Source organism: Lagopus leucura, unplaced genomic scaffold (assembly GCF_019238085.1).
Source record: "Lagopus leucura isolate 7727_CA_CO unplaced genomic scaffold, USGS_WTPT01 Super-Scaffold_100012, whole genome shotgun sequence".
Lineage (NCBI taxonomy): Eukaryota > Metazoa > Chordata > Aves > Galliformes > Phasianidae > Lagopus > Lagopus leucura.
The window spans coordinates 12554549-12568480 of record NW_024962267.1 but is presented as its reverse complement, the minus strand read 5'-3'; the positions used below and the strand labels follow the sequence as shown (position 1 = coordinate 12568480).

Sequence of the window (13932 nt, the reverse complement as noted above, 5' to 3'; positions counted from 1 at the left end):
CCAAAACGCTACTCAGAAAAGATGCAAGTTTCTGTGGGACTGAATGCATTCCCTAATGAATCCCTTGCTTGTCAGCAGCCCAAATTCTGTACTATTTGTCTGCAGCTTTTAAAACTGTTCCCAGAGGGCAGTGAAATCTGATAGCAAGTTTAAAGGAACACAACTGAAATCTAATCCTGCTTCATTCATAGGTTTTATAGATTTCCCCACTGTGTTCATCTGATTCATTAATTGGAAAATGTGTATAGTGGAAGAAGAAGACCTCACCTGTGAATGTCAATGTTGCCAACAAGTTCTGTTGTAAGTAGAATGTTTTGGCTCTGAAAAGCATCACATGTGCTTTTCTGATTTTAGTGCAGTGTTACTTAAAGTAGCAAATTAAGAAAAAAAATGAAGAGAGACCAGCTGCGTATCCTTACAGTATAGCTTTCTGGCAATGACTGAAGTCATTCAGATTCACACAGAAGTAATAAATGTCATTCAGGAAGATGCATATGATGAGCCAACAAATGAAGCTACCTCTGCTTACCCCTGTTAAAAAATTCAGTCTTTACAACTAAAGCAGTCAAAAACAGAGACTGATCTTCCATGCCAAATGTTTTAACGAAAAGAGGAAAAGTCCCTGTATACATAGACCAGTGAAACAAATGAGAGCACTCTTTCTTGTTCTTCTCATACTAGCAAGTCATCCAAGGATTTGATAAATTTGTGTAGGAAATTCTCTTAATCTTTGACTGCATTTTTTTGTCTTTTCAGAAAATCAGCAACATAGGTGTAACAAATAGCTGTGATTTAATACCCCCAAAATGCCTTTACTTTGATTGACTTGTATGATGAAAATCCAAATAATAATTTTATCCAAAATATATACCATCTTTAAAGATGTGTGATCATCTGCAGTATCAAGTGTTGGTCCAGCCTCCAGGCTGAAAGACTCAAACATAAGAAGAAACATACATTCCAACAAAAGATGTGCTCATGCAAATGCTCACAAGCGAGCAGACGATTAAATCCAAGGCAAATCATACCAGTTGTGCATATATCTCAGCAAGCTGCCCTGAAGGAGATCTACCCAGGACTAATTCAAAGGAAAAAGCAAATATTAAACAGTAGGCAATTGGGATCCCAAAGCACTCCTCCTGGTAAAAAGCAGGGAAGCACATAGCAAGTTGTTTCTGTAAAAGTTCCAGTTTCTAAAGTTACTTTCTTTCCATACTTTGATTTATTTTGGGCTCAAGTGACTTTAGACTTTCTTCGAGAATGTTTTGCAGGCAGGATTGAGGGTTTTCTTCCCACAAGGAATGAATGAGAAGGTTTCTCTGTAGGAGGCTGTCGGACTGAGTGATTAGTTTAATACTGTTGAGATTTTATTGTAATATTAATGGCGTGTTATGGTGCCTAAGGTCTTTGATAAGCATCATTTATAATTTTAAACCTAAGTAAATAAATTCAGGAATCATAGAAGAGGCTTCTTGCTTGATCTTATCAGCAGTGTGTCATAACCACAGCCAAAATTACGTATTCTACTTATTTAAAAAACTACATATATCAAAACTCTATTTAAACAGCTAGGAAAATGTCAAGACAATGAACCTTATCACCAAAATGTGTACTGCCACTCTACTAGTCTAGTACAAGAATAAAGAAGGGTTTTAAGCCACTACGTGGGAAATGAAAGTATCACTTCTCCTTGATTAATAGATAGATTACTGAGTCAATGTTTTGAATCTTTTTTGTAAAGCAAGTCTCATCAAAACCAGTAGCATCCCTCTCATTTTACTTATTTTAAGTATTTAGGTTTTAAAGTGCAGTAAGATAAATTCACAGTCAAACTGGAAAAATAAATCCAGCTCAATGATTGCATTTTTTTTTTATTATTTTTTTCTAACTTTAGATTTATGGGGAGAGGATTATTGTTTTTCCCACTGCTGTAGATATTTCTTCCTCATTATTATTTTTTATTTATTTATTTAGTACTGTTAGCGTGAAACATCTGGCTAGCAGCTAGCTACCCACTGTCACATCTTATATGCATTTTAAACACCTAGGGGGCATTTTGAGTTTGGTTCTAAGTAAGCAATTGGTAATGCAGCCAGTGAATACTTTCCATTCTCTATTTGCCAGCAGCATGCATTTTAGGGAGGTAATCTGATCCTTCATTGTGACAGGAAAAGTACAGCAGTAATGAAGGTTGAAGTGGTATTGCAATTAATTTTGTCAAAGAATTGGTTGTTATTAAATTCCATATTAGTTATGGTCAAGGAAATATCTTTTGTACAGCCATTCCTAAAGCTATCAGTCTAATCCCATCTGGAAACCATACAAATCAAAGGAAAATATGTGGATGTGTAGGTGCTAAACAGAAATTTAAAAGTGCTCTAAACATTATGTTCTGTGTAGCTCTGTGCTATGCATTTTTTCATTAAGCTCATTACAGATTATCTCAGCTTGTCCTTCAAGGAAAGAATCCTGTTGAATGGCTGCCAAAGCAAGAACCAATAGATCTGAGCTGCAGAGATTTGTGTGTGGTCTGATGATGTGATCTGGGTCAGTTTAGTTGGATTGTGCAAGCTCCTGAGAGGAAATTTAAACAGATATGTTTTCCCCTGTTTACCACCATCCTTTTAAATGAATGCAATTCCTGTCGAAGTGAGGCCTCCATTTCTATTTTTTACTTTCAATCTTCTCATCATGTGAAAACGTGGCTATCATGAGAATTTTCCATGCAATGTACCTATGCTATTGATAAAGAGCTATAGGACACTTCCCTTTACTGCCTGAATTATTCAGCTTCTTTACAGAAACTTAAAATTAATAGGTAAATAAAAATGAATGCCTTTTTGTCTTCTCTCATCACTCCCCTTATGTATTTCATACTGTTAGGAGTGCTACACTCTTGCCCTGTGCATGCAATGCTATGTCTGCGGTGAGATCAGGCTTTCTATTATGCCTAAAAGTTACACTTTCAGTAATTACTTTGCACATCCATGCATATAGTTGTCTAGCTAGCTGAAACCCATTTCTGACTGGGATTTTTTTTTCCCTGGTTTTAATAGAAAGAGGAGAGGAAGCAGCTTTAAACTGACTTTCAGAAATGAGTCTTTCTTATCAGGAATTAGTGTTTTGTTGCATTTCACCAACAGAGTCATTAAAATTTGATGAAGATGAGAAGCAACAATGCAGCCAGACCTGCCGTGCATTTTCAGGTGATCTGTGTTTTCCATTCAGGATTTGTTGGTGTGAAATCTCACGCTTCCTTATCTGATTTGAATGATCCAGGTTTACCCGTGCTCCAAAGACAGGGTGAAATTGGAACCTTTCAGATTTTTTCCTGCTGCTGGGCCAAGCCCATTACTGAAGTACCTTCGTTGCAATAGTTGCAGATGTTTGCATTTGCACAGAATGGGGAAATATCTCCATGCAAAACAAGAATTCATCCAGCATCACTATATTAAGCTGTAATTCCAGCCCATGGCCTGCAGTGCTGAGAAGCAATATGGGAACACCAGGCTGAGGAAAGAAGACAGACATCTGAATTAACTCCTGTAGAAGATTGGCAAAGCAGCTAAGGCACACTTGCTTTCAAATTGCGAACAGGGCAAGTGTTACTGGTGCTGCCTCATGTGTAGTTCAGAATCACTGATTTGCTCTATTCCTTTTAGTAAATGGAGATTTGGGGGAAAAAAAAAAAAAAAAAAAAGCTAAATCCCCAGTGTAAATAAGTCAAACCTACAATATTCTCAATTTTCAAAGAGTGAGGTACTGGAATTTCTAAAGCAGAAATTATTCATTACCAGAAATTGTATCGTGGTGTCCATCTACCTGAGGCTCTTAGAGCCATCTAATAGAGTGTGCAAAGAAGCCAAGAACAATTTCTTTAGTTGCCCTCTCTGTTAATTTTTTTTTTTTTAATTTTCATTTTCAGCCTTTTCTGCTTTGTGAGGAAGTGTCAACAGACCAGAATTTAAAAGGTGACAAACTGTGAAGAATTAAAACTTCCAATTTAACAGATGAGCAACTGCAAATAAGAGAATCTCAGACAAACACTATTTTAATGAAAGGTGACATGCCAGAGATAAGACAGTTTTTTCCTCTCTCTTCATCAGGTAACCACAAATTAGTTTAAGAATTCATATAATAATACTGTGAATGCAGTAACAAATTCATATCCTGTGCTTTTAGTTTTGTTTGCTTGTTTGCTTTCTGAAACCATATATGACATTTCTTTTGTAATAGCACATTTTCTTCACACTAGAAGTGTCAACATTTGTTCATGTCTGGAATAACTCTCATTCTTATTACTCTCAGGTCTAAGGCTTATTTTTCTTCTCCTCTGCAGAGTTTACATTTTAGTGCTAGGTGGTGGAGTGTGGTGAGTAGGCACTACAGCACATTTCCTGAATTTTTCTAGCATTTTGTGACACTTCACAGGTACAGAAGTGGTTAGATATATGTTGGCTAGTTGCTTCTAATGAAATTTTCCAGCGCGATATGAATCAGAAGGAAAACTAAACATACATTAAGTACTCTAAAAGTACAGTTCTGCTAGTAAGCATCACATGGCTACCTCTCTAAGGATCACACTGAAATAAGTTTTCACATACATGCAATTAAACTCAAATGAGTACAAAGGCTAAATAACTTCAAATTACCTATTAGCAACATATTGTGTTTATTGCACAGCAAGTGATCGTGCACTGTCATGTGTAAGATCATGGAAATCACTCCTTTTATCCTACTGTACTTTAGAGAGTAAAACATCGCAAGGAGAGTTTTTTTAAGTTATAATTACGTGAAGAAAATAACCAACAACTTGATACAAGATCCTGAGAATGAAATTTCAAACTCACTGACAGCTTGCTAGGGGTCTTCAAGGTGTCACAGTCAGCTCTCACCATCACTTCCAGCTGCAGTTCTGAATGCGTGGTGTAAATGCCCCTCATCAGCATGCCCCAAGATAATTATCTATCCACCCTCTACTCATGTGCTTGAAAATAATCTTTAATTTATTTTCATGTCTATGGCAGATGCCACAGTAAAACAACCAGTGGGATTCTCTTGTATGTGCCTCTGCCTCACTGGGTATTAATGAGATTTTCATTTAAATTTCATCAGGGAATGATTTCATGAATTCAGCATATGGGACTTACAGTTTAAATTGTTTAGAAGTGTCACTTTGGCTCTGCAAATGTAAAGTATATATGACAACAGGGTATGTATGCCTACATAACACTCCTGTGATTAGTTGGTCTATATTTTATGTAACAATCTGAATCTAAAGCAAATGCTACAACTTGCATTTTTTGCACTCTGACAGTGCATATTCTGCACCATGAATAGCATGGACTAGCTATGCCTTTCTAGGCTGCATGTAAATTTAATTATAAATGTGTCTGGTTTATGTACATTTGGGGAAAAAGGAGCTTTCCCCCTTAGCAATGTCTTATAATAAATAATGGAAATACGAGGTTTTTTTGCTTAGATTATACCTGGCAATTGAAAGGCTATCAAGTAATAGGAAGAAAATATTGGAAATTGCTGTAAAAATAGCTTAGATGGACAATCCAGTGTGGGGAAGGGTAAAGATCACTTGGAACTTCACCTGAACTCAAATGACAACCATTCATTTCATGCTAAGGTTGAAATTAATACGTATATTTATCACAACATCTAGGGACGGTGGTCTGGATTGTTCCTTTCTTCTTCTGCCTTGGTACAAATGCAAACAAGAACAGTATGAATACTGCCTCTAATATTTACCATGAAAATATAAAATTGAATTATTATTTTAGAGGAGAACATGAGAACATCCTAAAAACATTTTCATTAGCAAGATAGGCAAATTATTTTGCACAATGGGAAAATTAATGTCAGGTTTTGGGAGGCTTTATACAATAGGGAAATCTGACAAATACAAGACCTTTGATTATTTGTGAGGAGTTTGTTCTGGGTTGGAGGTGGGAATATTATGGCAAAAAGCATTAATGTTTTTATTTGAGACTTTAGCAAAAAGATAAAGATGACTGGCATCATAGGCTAGAAAAAAAATAGCTGGTGGGATGGAGATAGGTAAAGTGCAAGGTGATGAAAACAGGCAAACATTGTTTAAAAAAAAAAAAAGTAGGGAACGAGAACCAAGATAAATGCAACATAAGGAGAGGCATTATCAAAGGGGTGAGGCAAGGAAGTCATATTTGCAGCTATATTTAGGTAAATAAGAGCTTGTAAAGTTTAGATTATTTGAGTCAGATGAAGGACTTGGAAAGAGATGAATTGGGAGTTAATGTACTTGTCGAAATTACTATGGGTTAATGAATTAATAAAGTAAATGTGAAAGAGAAAGAAGAAAGAGCAGTTTGGAGCTGAAGAGCTGGGCAAGGGCAAGAATGATTTGTTGGGTGGGAAAGAGAGTGAGAGTAAAATTATACTTGCATTATAAGAGAAGAGATGGTTATGGAAATGTGGGTGGAATATGACTGGGAAATATCATGGGATGGGCCAGAGGGAGGAGTGGTTTATCTGCATTTCTATCAGCTTGAGGTTGACCTACAATTGAAATCAGTCCTATTGCACTGAAAAAGAATGTTGACCCTGTCTTGAAAAGACAAATGTAAATCTAAGCAAATACCCAGTTGATAAAAGCATGAAAGGCAGCAGTTCCTTCCCTTGGAAAATGTTTTAGCAGAGTGGGTAAGGCAAGGGCTCTCCCTGCTCTGACACAGTGACCACTCAGCTCCAGACAGGAGAATTCACAAGGGAAAGGGATCTAAAGTTGTCTCATTGCATGCCCTGTATGTGCTGCACAAAAACTACTGCCATTATATTTATTACTCTTGAAATAAAAAGATGTTTAAACTGAACAACTCACCAAGGCAAATGCAGTAGATGTTAGTTGTTCTCATGACGATTGCTGTTTACTTTTCAAGCTATCTGATTTTTCTGCAGATTCTTCTTCAAATTTGCCTACTGATGTGTTCAGAAGTTTTCTTTGCAGAATATTTCTTCTCTAGTCAACCCTGTAGATCTTTTCAAATGAGTGATTGAGACTTTGTATGTTTTCACTGTCACATAAGACTCCCTCCTAAATCACTACTGAAGTAGAAATATATATTCCAGGCTATATAGAAAAGCCTGGATTCTGATCTTATCTGTACCAAACTCCCACTCACTACAAAAATCAGATCCTGTAACAAGGATGTCCTGGCTCCCCTGCCCCTCACAGGGAAGCATCCCTTTTGATAAAGGGGGTTTTGATTTCCTTAAGAAATAAAGTATGATTAGTTAGAAAAGCTATGATCTGTTGGAAAGAGGAAAACGTTAGATGGGCATCTTGTTACAGCTTCTTTCACCGGTACAATATATTAAATGATAACCCTGAGTTCTAATTCAATACTGACGAAATATGGAGTATAAATGATTTATAAATTAAAGCATTCATTCAAATTAACAAAAATACTGATGGTATGATAGAGGACCATCTGTACTGTGCCATCTGGCAGGTAGAAGGACAAATAAAAATCAAATAATATCATTAATAATCTTTCAGGGAGTACTTAAAATTTTTCAGGAAATTAGATTTACTGAGATCATTACCTTTTTTAAGCAGGAACATACTGTCGCCATTATTTATGTGTAAGATGCAGACTTAACCTGGAATAACCTAATTAACATAAGTAACACTTAAGTATCTCTGCAGAATTTTAAGAAACCTTTAGACCATTTGTTATTTAGTAAATTTAGAAGCCTGAAGATGGTCCCACAATGGCTCCCAAGCACCTAACTCTCTCAATTTCAATAGGAATTCAGCACCAAATTGGAGCCCTGTTACTATTTAAAGTAGGTGTGAAACTACAAAACTTTGACTTTAAAGGAGAAGAGAGGCTTTAAACCATACAAGCTATGAAAAGAGCTCTTTGGGAGGTTCCAGGGTACACCTGCAACCAAGCAGGATCTTGCTATACAAAATGCATCCTAAAAACTGTAGCTAAAAATAGGAAGTCCCATCACTTTGATAAAGTAGTTCTCAAGGAATGTAAACAGGACAGTCAGGCTCCACATCTGCACACGTTTCCTAAAAATAGAGCTGTGGGAAGAAACCAAGAAACATAATTTGCATGCATCTGCAGAAGGCGAGATTAAAAGACCAGTTTGTCCATTTCAGCTCGGCCCCTTTACCAGCTTCAGCAAGACAGTACAAGCCAAAAGTATAAATGCTTCTTTGAGGAATAACCAAGTTTGCAATTTTCTGTGTTAGCCATTAGTGTGAGATTTCCACTGATTCTGTTTGTTTTTTTGTTTTTTTTGTTTTTTCATAACTGATACATTGTAAGTATTCAAAGAGATTTTCCAAACACCTTTCTCTTAACCAGGTATCTCCACATTCCTGTGTAAACAATCCATTTCCATTTTGTTTACACACATTTAACAGTTTGATTCCCTTCTTGCTTCACAGACAAACCAAGATTCAGTCTTTTAATCCTCCCTCTTAAGTAAAACCCTCCAACTATACTAATGACTCCGTGGTTCATCTTTGAATTCCATTCAGTTTACCAAGATGTTTATCTCTGGTAAATTTACACGTACATCTAAAAAGCCACATAAGGGAATTTTATTTTTCTGCTCTGTAGCATAATGATGCCGTATGCTCCCTTATCTTTGCTACATTGCTGCAAAATCATCTCTAGTTTCCAATCTGTTATCTCCTCGAGGTTTGGCAGTGTTGTTTTTGCAAGGTCGCTCCCTCCCATTGAATCTCTTTTGTATTAAATTTTTCTAGATACGCTTATCTTTCGCTCTCAATCACTCCAAGGGTTGCCTGTTATTCTTGATATATACTGTAAGTTCTTTTTTCTTTCGTATTTGCAGCTCTTCTTCTTCATCAGATTTCATTAATTTTGTTTTTCCACCCTTCTGTAATTGTTTAAATAACACAAATATCATATAACATGAGATCAAACACAAGAAACAGTCTAGTAGCAGCCTTTACTACTTTTATAATTGATATAATTTATAATTTAATGATTCCTCTTTGTTAAGATTTCAGTGTATATTTCATGCCCACGCACAAACCCATTGCTTTGGGAGCACATTTTCAGGTACATGATGAATGCATGAAAATCAAATTGTATTACAACCATCATGCTCTCTCTGGTGTGCAGTGTTGTAATTCCTTTGCAGAAACAGCACTTGAGTTTGAATGGCAAGGTCTATCCTCTATGAACTCAAATCACTTCTACTTTATGTCCCTAGATTATTAAGGGCATTTATCAGCTCTCACTTTGTTAATTTTTCAGGAGTGAACTCAGTTGTGCAGTTGGACTGTGTTGGTAGGCACACCTTGTGGCACTGCAAAGAAGGCACCCTGCCATGTATATCTGTCCTACCTCGAGGCCACTCAGACTCTTACAGAGAGACCAGGACTTGAGAAGACAGGACCATGCTAATACAGCGGTACAGTTTCTGGAACTGCACTATGGAAATGCTTTTCCACAAATGTGTTTGTATGGGAGTGCATGCTGTGGCCTATTTCTAGTGCAAATCTTTGTTATTTTGCTTAAAAATTTTGTTTTAAAAATTAATGTTCAGGGTTAGTTGGAAGATCGAGACCACAGTCAGATATTCTGCATGTGAAAGACAGCAGAAAGTTGGGCTGCAGAAATGCAGGCATTACTAGAATACAGGGCAAACTGTGGCATTAATCTGCAAGCATCCATACCTGCAGCATGTTAAAATGGACAGATATACAAATCAGGAAAATCTCCGTTGTATCTAAGAGCTGAGGTTTGTCAGAAGTGTAACTACCTTGTTAAGTGATTTTCTTTAAGAAGCAAATGCGTTTCCGACCCTTTTTTATTTTTTAAGCAGGACTGTAGTTCAGTCTTAGAACCAAAATTCCCTGCATTGTTAGCCAGATAAAGATGGCCACAGTAGCTTGTTGGTACGAACATGAGAACAAATACAGGGACTTGAGGAAGGTTTCAGCAATGCAATATCATCTGTTTCATTAGTATTCAATCCCAACCTCGTCCAAAGCCATTTAAGATAAATATACGGGTAAGATGGCATCCTTCCATCAGTTGTGGTTATTTCTCAGGATTTCCTGTTTTTACCACCAGAATTTTTCAGGGATGGATGCTGTCCTTGAGAGGAACTGGAGGACAATGTCTCCATTTCTGAAGTAAGAGCACAGAGGAGTTGTAAAAGTGGAGTCTTCCTGTTTATTGCATTCCTTGGTATTTCGTGCAGTCCTGGGAATACATATATTTTAGAATTTACAGTATAAAATGTCAATATTGGAGTTTTGCTTAACCTTTGTAGTTTCTCCCTATGGAGAAAATTTTCTGTTCTATGAATATATGCGTGTGTGTCTGTGTGTGTGCGTGTGCATGAACGTATATATATAAAAAATGCATATGTTTATAAAATACATATATAGTACTTCCCTTAGTTTCAGAATGTCATTCCCTGTGGCCTTACCTCTATTACACACATCATTCATTAGATTATGAAAACCATTAATGTCAGGCAGCAGAACCAAATGAATTCACTAAGGGACCACCATTAGCATATCAAGTAGCTATTTCTCAGCTAAATATTCCTGACAGCCCTCATTACATATGACGGATGGGCTTTATAAGAGGTAGTAGTTCCAGAAGAAAATAAAATCTCAGCATTCTACCACATGTGGCCCAATAACTAGATATCATTTTTTTACTGTCTGTTTGCATTTCTTCCCTTTTTTTTCTTTCAGAATGAAACAGTTGTAAAACTCATAAATAGATTAACTGCATAATTCAAAATTCATTAAAAATTGTGGGCCTAATTTAGCCCAGTTTCTGAATTCAGTAGGTGCTTTAGTCATGGGATATCAAACACTGTGTGCCACATAGCTGGATTGCCAGCAGCCTGTCAGGAAAAAAAAAAAAAAAAAAAAAAAAGACACAACTGATAATAGCAGGTGAGGCTGGATTTTAAAAGACCATGTATTGCAGAAAATTTGATGAGTGGGAGTCCAACATTTCCTAAGATTAAAAAAAAAAAAAAGAAAGAAAAAGAAAAAAAAAGGAAGGAAGGAAGAAAAAGAAATAGATTTTGAAAATGAAAAATATAACTGTATCAAAGCCATATGAAAAACAGGCACAAGCCACAAACAAATCAATCTAACACCTCCTTATACCTGCAGTCTCCTGCTAGGTGGACACAACTGTGGCAACTGATAACTTCCTTTGTGGGAGTACAGACGCCAGCACTTCATTCTGCAACACGATAAGAAGTTTAAAGCTTGCTGCTGTATGATTTCATGGAAATGTCTGTAGTGCAGCTCATGGCCATGAAAAGTTGTCCAATTTATGCTTAGAGACAGAAACTTTAAGGGCTCAAATCATGTCATTTACATTGATGATGACAGAGCTGAAGCCAGGCAAAATCATCTAGAAAAACTATTCTCACAAAAAGAAATCTAAGCATCCCTCTATAATCAGGCTATCTTCAAGTAAGCAATTCCTCAGGCATCCACTAATCCTATTATAATTAATGAACTGCTTTTGCTGGTTCTAGATATGCTCTAAAACTGGATCCAGTATTTTGTTTCAGTTCTCTCTCATACGTAAATATTCTCAGTGGAGGGATCTGCTCCTAAAAACCTCAGTCATTGGTATTGACGTTATAATCTGAACTGTGTATAGATGGTTTGTTTGTGTGATCAGTTTGTTGACTAATGATGAGAGTATATTTTCCACGCATTTTATTCTTTCTGTGACAGTGGTGCAGACAATGCAAGAAAAATTGTTATTTTAAATTTAGCATTAAAGTAAATCCACAAATATATTTTTTCAAGCAGTCAAGCTGAAACATTAAGTTGAACGTTTTAGTTTGATGTTTGAATTTTAAGTCAAGCTAAAAAAAAATCTGAAAGGTGAGTTGAAGTATGTTTTGCCATTCATTCACAGCTTTACAACTGTTATGCAGCTGGAAAACATCTGGCACTACGCAGAGCATGAATGTGAGCTCCCAACCCCACCAGCCAGTCACACCAGCATATCTAGAGTGGTGTACCACTGCTGCTTCAGCTGCCCATCCTTCTGCCAGTGACTGGATGGATGACTCGAGTCCCAGAATCTTCTCAAAAATATGAGGTAGGGCATAGTTTTAGAATATGTATGTGTTCCATCACACTTTACTGCTTTTCATTTTATATTACATTATTTCTGGAATACGAGAGGGAAAAACTAAGTAACACTTCATAACTAACTTTAAACCCTCTACAATTGCTATCACAATACCTCCAGTTATTAGACAACATGAGACTTGTCATAATTGCTTTGAAAGAATGTGCCTTCATGATACTGGTATGTATTTTTTATATTAAATGTTTTTAAGAAAAACAAAATCCACTTAAATTCAGTAGTTCATCTTAAGTCCTGCGAATGTATCTTCATTCTCATTGTTAGGTAGCTATATCAAGACTGTTTGAGGCCATGATTTTTTGGCTACAGTGCACTTTCAGATGAGATGCAAATTCTGTATTTAATAAATAAATACAGAAACTCTGAGACACAACAGAAGTGAGTTGGTAAATATCCATGCTTACTGGCAACTTTTCAAACGAGGGGAATTTTTTTTAACAATCCACTGCTTCCTAGGCTTTTATTTAGAGGCTATCAAAAGTCAGGAATCCAGCCTTGGTCTGAGTGTCTTACATCACACGTGCACCAAAGCACAGGGAATGGGCCAGAATCTAGCCTAGAGTGGGCCTCAGCTGCAGCAGCTGCTGCAGAAAGGGCTGGACCTTTGGGCAGAAACCAAGACCACCACCATGTCTATCCAGTGCCCGTCTGCAGGAGCACAGAGCTAGCAGAGCATCCTCCCCTGCCCACTCTCTCTTCATCCCAGCCAGAGGTAGACTTCCTAGGGAAAGAGAAGTTGGAAAACTGCTGTTCTTAGCCTGTCTGTGAAGAAAAATAATGTATTTCTTAGTCTCTTATGAAGTAATGCAGGTACTTCACCAGCAATTGCTGACATCTGTATGCTTTTTTTATTGCTCTTCTGCTTGGTGGACCAGCAAGGCAGACTAGTAACATAGCAGCCATTTCTGTCTTATGCAGAATGCCTTCAAATATTTCCAGACTATTACAAGATTCCCAGATGTAACCTTTCTGACGTATTCTACTAGATTATCTGAAGTTTTATAATGAATCAGTCTCTCTTGCAATCTGATTCTGACTTCTTTGAATTACTTCTGTGTGAATTATAGCTTTAGAGTACCTTTGTGTTCAAAATTAAATTCTGCCATGTTCTGCATAGTTGATTTAGCAGGAAAAGCCCTGGATAGCTGTGGCTATTTTCTGCAACATCATATCTTAGAAAACTTCCCAAAATGCCTGGCTTCTCCAACTGCTTTATGCCACTAAAAATCTGCATTTCATTCACTGTAGAGTTTCCAGTGCTTTTTTTCCAGCTGGCTGTCTTATTCCATGCGCATCTTTCCTGTATTTCTGAATTCATATTTGTCAGTTTGGGTCTCATTTTGTGATCCTGTACTCCTCTTCGCAATTTCTTTTATGCTCTTTTCCCTTTTTGATTCCTTATCCTTACTGTTAGTAAGTTAATGTCATTTTCTACTCTCATCTTGCATTGTTACTCCTACTTCAGTACCAGTGTGAAAGTGTTAGTTAAGATGCACTTTCCCCAAGGACACTCACCACTGTCCTTATTGTTCTTCAAGTACAGTGCTTTAGCTGGGTTTTTCCTCAGCCCACACACCATTGTTCCCATTCAAAATAAGGTAAATCACTTTTCTTATGTGTTTCCCTGGCAATTGCTATCAAGTGTTTTGCTAAAATCTAAGCACATAATCTCATTTGCTTTTTTATGTACTGATTTCTTTTTTCTTTCTTTCTTTCTTTCTTTCTTTCTTTCTTTCTTTCTTTCTTT

The 13932-nt window shown here is 36.8% G+C and overlaps 1 long non-coding RNA gene across 1 annotated transcript in view; it reads left to right on the top strand.

Annotated features, from left to right (window-relative positions):
- The first annotated feature begins 217 nt into the window (after window positions 1–217).
- The window catches only part of LOC122181919, a 109389-nt gene continuing 95674 nt past the window's right edge, over window positions 218–13932 (top strand). Inside the window, exons 1-4 of the long non-coding RNA XR_006179625.1 lie at window positions 218–300; window positions 3926–4106; window positions 9294–9450; window positions 11949–12134. This is a non-coding gene — a long non-coding RNA (uncharacterized LOC122181919). The remainder of the gene's footprint in view (window positions 301–3925; window positions 4107–9293; window positions 9451–11948; window positions 12135–13932) is intronic.